The 8906-nt window shown below is 34.1% G+C and overlaps 2 long non-coding RNA genes across 2 annotated transcripts; both read left to right on the top strand.

Moving 5' to 3' along the window:
• The first annotated feature begins 5273 nt into the window (after positions 1 to 5273).
• Positions 5274 to 7016, top strand: LOC109182557. The gene is made up of 2 exons (XR_002054381.1): positions 5274 to 5550; positions 6165 to 7016. It is a non-coding gene; the product is annotated as an uncharacterized LOC109182557 (long non-coding RNA).
• A 577-nt stretch (positions 7017 to 7593) lies between these two features.
• LOC109182558 lies at positions 7594 to 8337 on the top strand. Its single transcript, XR_002054382.1, has 2 exons — positions 7594 to 7686; positions 8076 to 8337. It is a non-coding gene; the product is annotated as an uncharacterized LOC109182558 (long non-coding RNA).
• The last annotated feature ends 569 nt before the right edge of the window (positions 8338 to 8906 follow it).

Genomic DNA, 8906 nt, shown 5'->3' with positions numbered 1-8906 from the left:
TTTAACATTTCGTCTTCCAAAAAAAAAGTAAACACTTTTTAAAATAAAACTATTAGCATGATCATGATCTAGCATCCCATAATGAAGTAGCAATATTTTTGCGAATCTCCTTCATCTCCATAGAGGTGTGACTTAAATTTTCGTTGATGGAGATATTACTACTTGAATTTGAGATATTAGAAGTGTGACTTAAATTTTTGTTGGCGGCTCTTGTTCAATTTGAGATTGAAGCCATATTGCTAATTTTAAAATAACATTAATAATAATAATAATAATAATAATAATAATAATAATAATAAGCTAAAGTTTCAACATAATTGTTTAGCAGGAAACAAGACTATGGAAGGGATTGACGTGAAAGTTGGGACATGGGAAGATAAAAGGTTTTAATTCATAAGGTTAAAATATGTCATTACCTTAAAATAATAAGGGTAAATATGGAAAAAAAGTTAGGAAGCTAGGAGCTTATTTTGAAATGCTACCTAAAGTAGCGTTCCAAAATAAGCTCTTATTTTAAGCTAGGAGCTTATTTTGGGAACATTACCAAACAGAGCTTATAGCTTATTAGTAGCTTAAAATAAGCTATAAGCTCCTAGCTTAGCGTTGCCAAACAGAGCCTTTATAGTTCCCATAATCCTTTCTAGTTGCCAAAATACTCAAGGCAAAATACTACCCAAACAACAATTTCTTGAAGCCAATAATAGTAACAATTCCTCATTCATCTGGTTTAATCTGTTTGAGAAGCATACGATTATCAAGAGACAAAGCCGTTGGAGAGTGGGTGACAGCAAAGCCATCAATATATCTACAAAGACAAATGGTTACCCGGCATGAAAATGCTATGGTTTCAACTTTCCCTAACCTTTACCTAGTGGATCAAAGGCCAAAGTTGTTGCTATTATGAAGACCTAGGGAAAAAGTCGTGATAAAAGATTCTGAGATATCTTCAACCTTAGAGATGCAGAGCTTATTATGAGTATCCGATCCCTAAGAGTAAAAGAAGTCCTAATGAGTGAAGAAGATGTCAACAAAACGTTGCTATCTGGAATCTCAGGGTGTCCCCTAAAGGTTAAAACTTTCATGTGACAAGCTTGTGTTTTTCTCTCCCCATTGCAGATCTCCTTTGTATGAAGAAAGTAGATTGCCCAAGATTATGCTAAACCTACTTTCATGATGACTAGACCATTTTCCATACATTGGTTCTTTGCAATTTTGCTAGAGAATGTTGATCATACTTTGATGCACATTTGAGCGTGAGCAGTAATCATGTTTTTGCAGATTGGGTGGGCTTGAACATGCATATAGAGTTATAATGTGCAGTTGGAGTCTAATGCTCTCCGTGGTCCAAAGTTTTAACAACACAGTTGAATTATCTTCTTTTGATATTATTCTTCTTGATATTAGTGATATGTTAGCACATTTTTAGTAATGTGGTTTATCTCTTTTCTTAAGTGAAAACGGAATTGCTTATCAAGTGATCATGTGATTGATTATTACTCTGACAACCATAATCAGTTTCATGTTGTATAATTATAAATGGAAAAAATAAAAATAAAAAGCTAAATAGTACATATGTACTGTATAGGCTCTTTTCACACGAGTGTGAGAGAGGAACACTTGCCAAACTCTTTGAAAACATCTCCATTGTCAAATATGAGGCCATGTAAAAAAAAAAAAAAAAAAAAAGGAGTTATCTCCTCTCAACTACAATATTTATATATATATACTAAAAACCCACAACCACTAACCAATAAAAAATTACAAGGAGATAAACCAGTGTAATTTTACTCATAGTTGACTGGCTCAAAAAAAAATTACAAGAAAGTAAACCAGTTTAGATTTACTCATAGTTGGCTGGCTAAAAAAGATTACAAGAAGGTAAACCAGTCTAGATTTACTCATAGTTAGCTAGCTCAAAAAAATTACAAGAAGGCAAATTGATCTAATTTACTCGTAGTTGACAAACTCAAACTAAGAAAGCCAATGCTACCCATAATTGACCGACTCAAATAAAATCAAATCTATAACCTTGTAATTACCAAATCAAAGTATTTGTTTGAAGATTCAACATTCATAACACTACTTCTATAGTTCTATAAACTTAAATTAATGCCACAACTTTTCTCCCTTTCTCTCTTTGGCCATGTATAACATCACCTCATATAGGAGTTCATTTCAAGAATTTGAACAAAATTTAAGCATAAATTTGTTTACACTATTTATACTACTATATACTTAACTATTGGCAAATGTGGTAATTAATAGCATACTTCAACATTTAATTCACATTCTCATATGTTCAGAAATTAAATTCTCATGAAAAATATCATCTACATAGGATTTCTAGAAAGGGAAGAAGTTCCCAATATTGCAGAATAATGCATAACCTCAACCTTCTTTCACAACTCCTTTTACTCTGTACAATAAACAATTACAGTTTTTCCTTTAGAGGGTATGTAACTATTTCAATTGGCATATGAAAAACCAAAAGCCAATTCGATATGTAAAAAAATCAAAATCAAAATCAAAATAAGAAAAACCTAACACTTTCTAAAATCAGAATATTTCAAAATACTTGGTAGCCGATTAGATATATCCAGACAATTATCAAGCAAACCATAGAAATTGTTGATAACATACAGAATTTAACTATGTAATCGATCAACTTTGGGAACAGACCTAACCCGATGAACAGCAAATCGGCGAAAACAATGAAAAGGCATATCACGGGTTTGTGCGTGAATCTAGCGAACCGCATAAGCAAAAGCAAGAACTAGGCGTTAGATTCACGCACAAACCGAAATATGCCTCTTCTCCATACCACTTCCTCTCATCTCTCTCATCTTCACCCGGTGTTTGAGTTTGATCTTGATTCTTGACTCACCTGGGGTCTGGGGATGAGTCGTCTAAAATAGTGCTAGGGTTGAGCCTTAAAGTGGGAGAATATTCGTGGGCCTGTCGGTGAATTCCGTGAATTCATCAGAATTGAGCCTTCTTTTGGCAAAATTTCGTGGGCCTGTCGGTGAATTCCGTGAATCCATCAGAGTTTGGTTTTTTTTTTTTTTCTTTTTTTTTTTTTCCAAGAAACTAGTAAATTGCACGTGTGATGCACGTCCAATAAATTTATTATTATTACGCAAATTCAATATTTAATTATTGAGCAAATATTAATTTTGGTCCCACGAATATTAATAAAATGACAGTTTTGGTCCACATGTTTAATTCCTACCAATTTTCATCTACGACTATTGTTTTAATACCAATTTTCATCCATAATTATTATTTTAGTGCCAAAATTCATCACACTGGTCATTCCTTCGTTTAAGACATGCCGAAATATGAAAATATTAAGGGTAGTTTCGTGCTTTTCAAATTAGGATCTCCATTTGAGCATGAATATAAGAATTTAAGCCCTAATTTGCTCATTAGGATGAAAAGGAAAACTGCGAATTGAGATCGATCTTAGGGCTTAAATTCATTTATTTATGCTCAAATTGGGATCTTAAGTTGAAAAGGACGAAAATGCCCTTAAGATTTTTAAATTTCGAGATGTCTTAAATAGATGGGTGATCGACGTGATACATTTTGGTACTAAAATTGATGAAATAATCACGAAGCGAGTTTGGAGCGGAGCAATACGGAGCGGGTCGAACCCGGCATCAACAGGCTACCCGCAACGCGTGGCAAACCACCACGGGGTCGGCCCAGCATGGGGTTGGCTCGCCGTCGAGCTGACCGCGACTCCTTCTGTGTACTCCGGGCCAGTAGCTGCCGGGGAGTATAAAAGCACTCCCCGGTGTCCTATTCAATCATCTTCTACTCTCTTACAACACTTGTCTCGTTATTACACGTCCTGAACCTCTGTAATAGCGTCATACATCCAATTAATATAATATTCACACCACTATTACCGTTTTAATCACATATTTCGTTACATTTTACTTATTATATTCGATCATATATTCGTGTTGTATAATCCGGACCTCCGGGTTCATATAGTCCATCAAAAATAATAGTCGTGGATTAAAATTTGTACTAAAGCAATAGTCGTGGATGAAAACTGGTATGAATTAAATATGTGGACCAAAATCGTCATTTTGCTAATACTCGTGAGACTAAATTTGGTATTTGCTCTTCAATTATATATGCATGAACAATTCTAATATTATAATAAAAATACTACTACTACTACTACCACTACTACTACTACTAATAATAATAATAATAATAATTGTTTTAAAAAATAAAAATATAATTAAATTAATCTTATTAACTACTTGGGAGATTTATTGACAAAAAAGATTATTCAAATCACACACCAAATTGAAGTAGGAATGTCCTTGTTTGGCAAATAGCAGTTAGCTCTTCAATATTAGTATATATTTAATATTTTATGCCCTAATTTTTATTTGCTCTCCTTTATGTCCCGTATTTGGTTTCAACTATACATATGCAATTATTTTATTGACAATTATAATCAATCTTGACTATATTATCTTGCATTTGTAAACTTAAAATTGTCTATTTAAATACGCAAATTTAACATTCAATTATCTATGCATACACAATTTCAATATAATCTTGTATTAATATACTTTAAAGTACTTATTTAAAAATAAAAAATGAAACATTAGGCATTATCTCAATCGCGCAATAAATATAAACTAGTTCAGTATATAAATTATATATTTTGACTCAAATCCATCTAATTGTGTATTTTGACTCAGGAGGTGGACTCTACCCAATTCCATTGCATAACTATTGAATTACGATACACACAATTATTTACCCATAGATCATGGTCCACCTAATAAGCATTGACAAATTATGCATGGAAACGTGTTCACCGTGAATGATGAACACAAGGCCAAATGACGTCGTTTTTAGGTAAAAAAATAAAATTCGTGGATGTGGAGTTAACGGCGTGCGTTGATCAAATTATGAATTTTCTGTTATGAGATTATGAATTTTCAGAAAATTCATAATCGCATAACAGAAAATTCATAATCGCATAACAGAAAATTCATAATCTGATAACATAAAATTCATAATCTCATGGTTCCAAAGTGAATGTGTAGGCATGATTCCAAAGTGAATGTGCAGGCATGGATTCATAATTTATGAAAGAAAAAAAAGTTAAAAAATAACGGTGTACTAACACCGGTAGAACCGTGTTCACCATTCCATGGCATAACGCTCCATAAGCATTGGATCCGATTTCCATGGCCAGGAGCAGTTGAATGGATCAACTAGATTACAGATGCGCTAGTCAACTTGGGCTGGATTCACACGTTAGGCCCACGAATATTTGGCAGCCCTATTTTAGACGACTCATCCCTGGGCGAGTCAAGATCAAGCTCATCAACTAGAAGAAATTGAGAGGAAGTGGTATGGAGAAGAGGCATATTTCGGTTTTTGCGTGAATCTAACGCCTAGCTATTGCTCTTGCTGTTGCGTATGCGGTTCGTTAGATTCACGCACAAACCCGTAATATGTCTTTTCGTTGTTTTTTCCCCTGCAATTCGGATTTGCTGCTGTTCATCGGGTTAGGTCAGATCCCAAATTGTCTGCTTTTCGAATTGAATTTTGCTTCTTGTGAATAATTGTTGTAGTTTGCTTGATAATTGACGAATATATTTCAGTTTCTGTCCTTTAATTAATCCTTTGCATGCTCAACTCTTGTTTTCATATCATAAATGTGTATAAAATTTTGGAAATATTTATCTTGAATTAATAGCACTATGAATTGGAAATGGAATGAATTTAGTGAGACTGTGCATTCGATGTGCAGTTATACTCGTTCTATATTTATCACTGCCTTTATGTATACCCTAGATCTTAGTTAGTAATCTTGAGTGCACCCCTACTTGCAGAGTGGCATGCCGTGTCATTGATGCTCTCCTTTGTAGTTTTTTTTTTGCGACCAAGGCGTTGCCTAGGCGACCAAGGCGTTGCCTAGGCGACCAAGGCGTTGCCTAGGCGACCAAGGCGTTGCCTAGGCGACCAAGGCGTTGCCTAGGCGACCAAGGCGTTGCCTAGGCGACCAAGGCGTTGCCTAGGCGACCAAGGCGTTGCCTAGGCGACCATGATTATATACATAAGCATTCCAGAATTTTCTTATGTTTTTTTGATTTTTGGCTCCAATTGAAGCTTTACAATGGCAGATGAACTAGATCTGCTTTGAATCCATTGGAAATGATCTGTGAATGAAGGTACGAACTATCCACTATCTGTTTTGAGTTTGAGGTTATGCATTATTCTGCATTCTTGCTGTGAACTTAAGCTTCTTCCCTTTCTAAAACTATACAGATGACATTTTGCTTGAGAATTTAATTTTTTAACATATGAACAAAGGATTTAAATGTTTATTCCTGCTGCTCTTTGGCAAGACTCTGGAATATATTCAGCTCCAATTGATGTAACAGTATTTCTGAGGCCTAGTTATGATGATGAGAAATAATATCAATCATTTCTTCTAAATGAAAAGATGAATGTAAATTTTAGCATTTATTTGAATGAGTAATAAATAAGGATTTACCTATATTTCACACGTCAGAGTGATGACGTGACCAGCATACTGATTTCATTCACCTGAATCCTTTGTTATCTATGCCTCTGCCTCTGTTAATTTCTTAATTATAAAGATTTTCTACCTGCAGCACTGAGTAAATCATTTTCCATTATTTCTACAGTAGGCCTTGTGTGATCAGGCTTATTTCATTTTTTAATGCTTAGTACTAGTCGTTCTGTGTTTCTTTTCTAAGTGCAATCTGAAAGTTAAGATTAGGAAAGAACAACAATTTCATCAAGTAATTCATATTACAAGTTGACCCGACAAACCTTCTCTGGCCTCTAGCATCTAAGTTTGCACATTATTCCTGTTTTTATAATGATCTAACTCATCTATATGGTTTTGGGGAAAGATGTTGCTCAGATCTTTGTCTGAACTGTAATATCTGAGTTCGGGTCTTTAAAACTAAGATGTCTTAGAAGAGTATTGGGATTTCTTTCTAGCAGTGTCATGTTGTACTCTGTTTATTGAACATCTTGCTTCATCTTAGGATAGATATTTAATTTATTTGACTTTACAATGAAAAGCATGTATTTTTGAGACATTGTAATTTTCTAAATTTGATAAATTATCAATGCCTCTATAATATGATTGATAATTGAATATAGATTTTTTGTTGTTTTGATTATCTCCCGAAGTAGGAGCCTTATTTATTGTAGGTGCAACTGCAATCTTTAATGGCTGCCATGAGCCAACAGAGCCTCAATACTTCAGATGTGTGAAACCAAAGAATGCCACCAAACCTTCTATTTCTGAAAAAAAATCATCAACTACAGTGCAGTGTGAGTAACTGAGTATTGTTTGGGAAACTCTTATCCTTGTGTGATGGTTTTTCTAAAACAAGGTTTTAACTTCTAAAAATAGTTTATATTTGATTTCAGCATATATCTAATGCCCAATTTTTCATCATTTGAAGACAAATTCTGAGGACTCTAATTTTGTGCAAATTTGGACATATTTTTAGTTTTAAGCTAAATTGTTTTCTTTATACTTATCTTCTTAAACATACAGATGGTTTTGGCAATATACTTCGTATCATTTTGGTGGTGCTATACGGAGTACATAAGTGTGTGGACTACGATCCACGCAATAATAATTGCTTGGCGGCCGCTTAGGTCAATTTCTACAATATTGTTTTTATGCTAATTGCCTGCCTTGAACAACTTCTTCCAATTGATGATTAGGTTCTAAGATTTGTTACCCTCGATGGATTATAGACATCAAAACGGGCTTAGTCCGTCGGACTAGTTTGTCATGCCTTGCCAAAAGGGCGGGGCGGGGTTAGTCTCACACTCCCCCCCCCCCCCCCCCCCCCCTTTTATTTTATTTTTTTTTGTTGTTGTTGAATTTAAAATGAATACTGATTATTATTGTTATTAGAAGCGCATTGCCCAGCCCTAATTTCCCTATTCTGTTGTTTCTTCATTCTCAAACTCTCCCTCTGTTGCGGCCACCTACTTGCCAACCACCTTCGGTTCACTATTTTTCTCGTCCCCTGTCACAGTAGACAACAGGTCAATAATTCAGGCGGACAGCAGATACCACTCCAAGTCTCCGACTAGCCGACAACAGTCCAGGCGTCCAACATCAACATTCAACAACATTCAACAACAACCAGATAATTTATTTTCTTACCCTTTAATTTAATTAATTTTATTTAATTGTTGATTTTTTATTTGGTTAGTGTATATATGCTTTACATAATTTACATATTACAGTGTATAGAGATGTTGAAGTAGTATTTAGTACATATATTATTGTGTGTATATCAGATTAATATGTTGACATATTTTATATGTAATAATCAAGTATATATTCTACTGTCAGTGTATGCTCGTGATGAATTCTGTGTTTTTGAACCAAACTATTGTAAACCAAACTACTAATACCATTGCCGATGATGGAATGCTAGGATTGGATAATACTTTAAACAAAGGTACGTCCTAAAGAACTTATGTGTGAATTTTTTTTTTACAAAGGTTGGAGTTGGTGAAGATGGCCGGTATTCAAAGAGTAAAATGCAATGGTTGTTTAAAGAATTTAAATTTGGAGGAAAACTATATAGAACTTTTACATTAAGGAGACACAAAGGCATGTAGAATGTTAAAAGTATCATGATTTTTTTTAGTATAAAAAGTATCATGATCTTAGGCAAATGTTTGTTAATAATGAAGACAAACTTGCATCTAGGAAAGTAGATCCAAATGTCGCAAAGGTGTTTCATTTATTGAATATGATGTTATTAGAAAATGGTAGAAAGTATTTGAATCTTGATGTGCCTTGTATCTCTAGATACACACTTGTGTCTGGCATTACCAAACTCTACTTTTAAGAA

The sequence above is a fragment of the Ipomoea nil genome, unplaced genomic scaffold, assembly GCF_001879475.1.
Source record: "Ipomoea nil cultivar Tokyo-kokei standard unplaced genomic scaffold, Asagao_1.1 scaffold1074, whole genome shotgun sequence".
NCBI classification, from domain to species: Eukaryota; Viridiplantae; Streptophyta; class Magnoliopsida; order Solanales; family Convolvulaceae; genus Ipomoea; species Ipomoea nil.
This window is presented reverse-complemented; position numbering and strand designations above follow the sequence as displayed.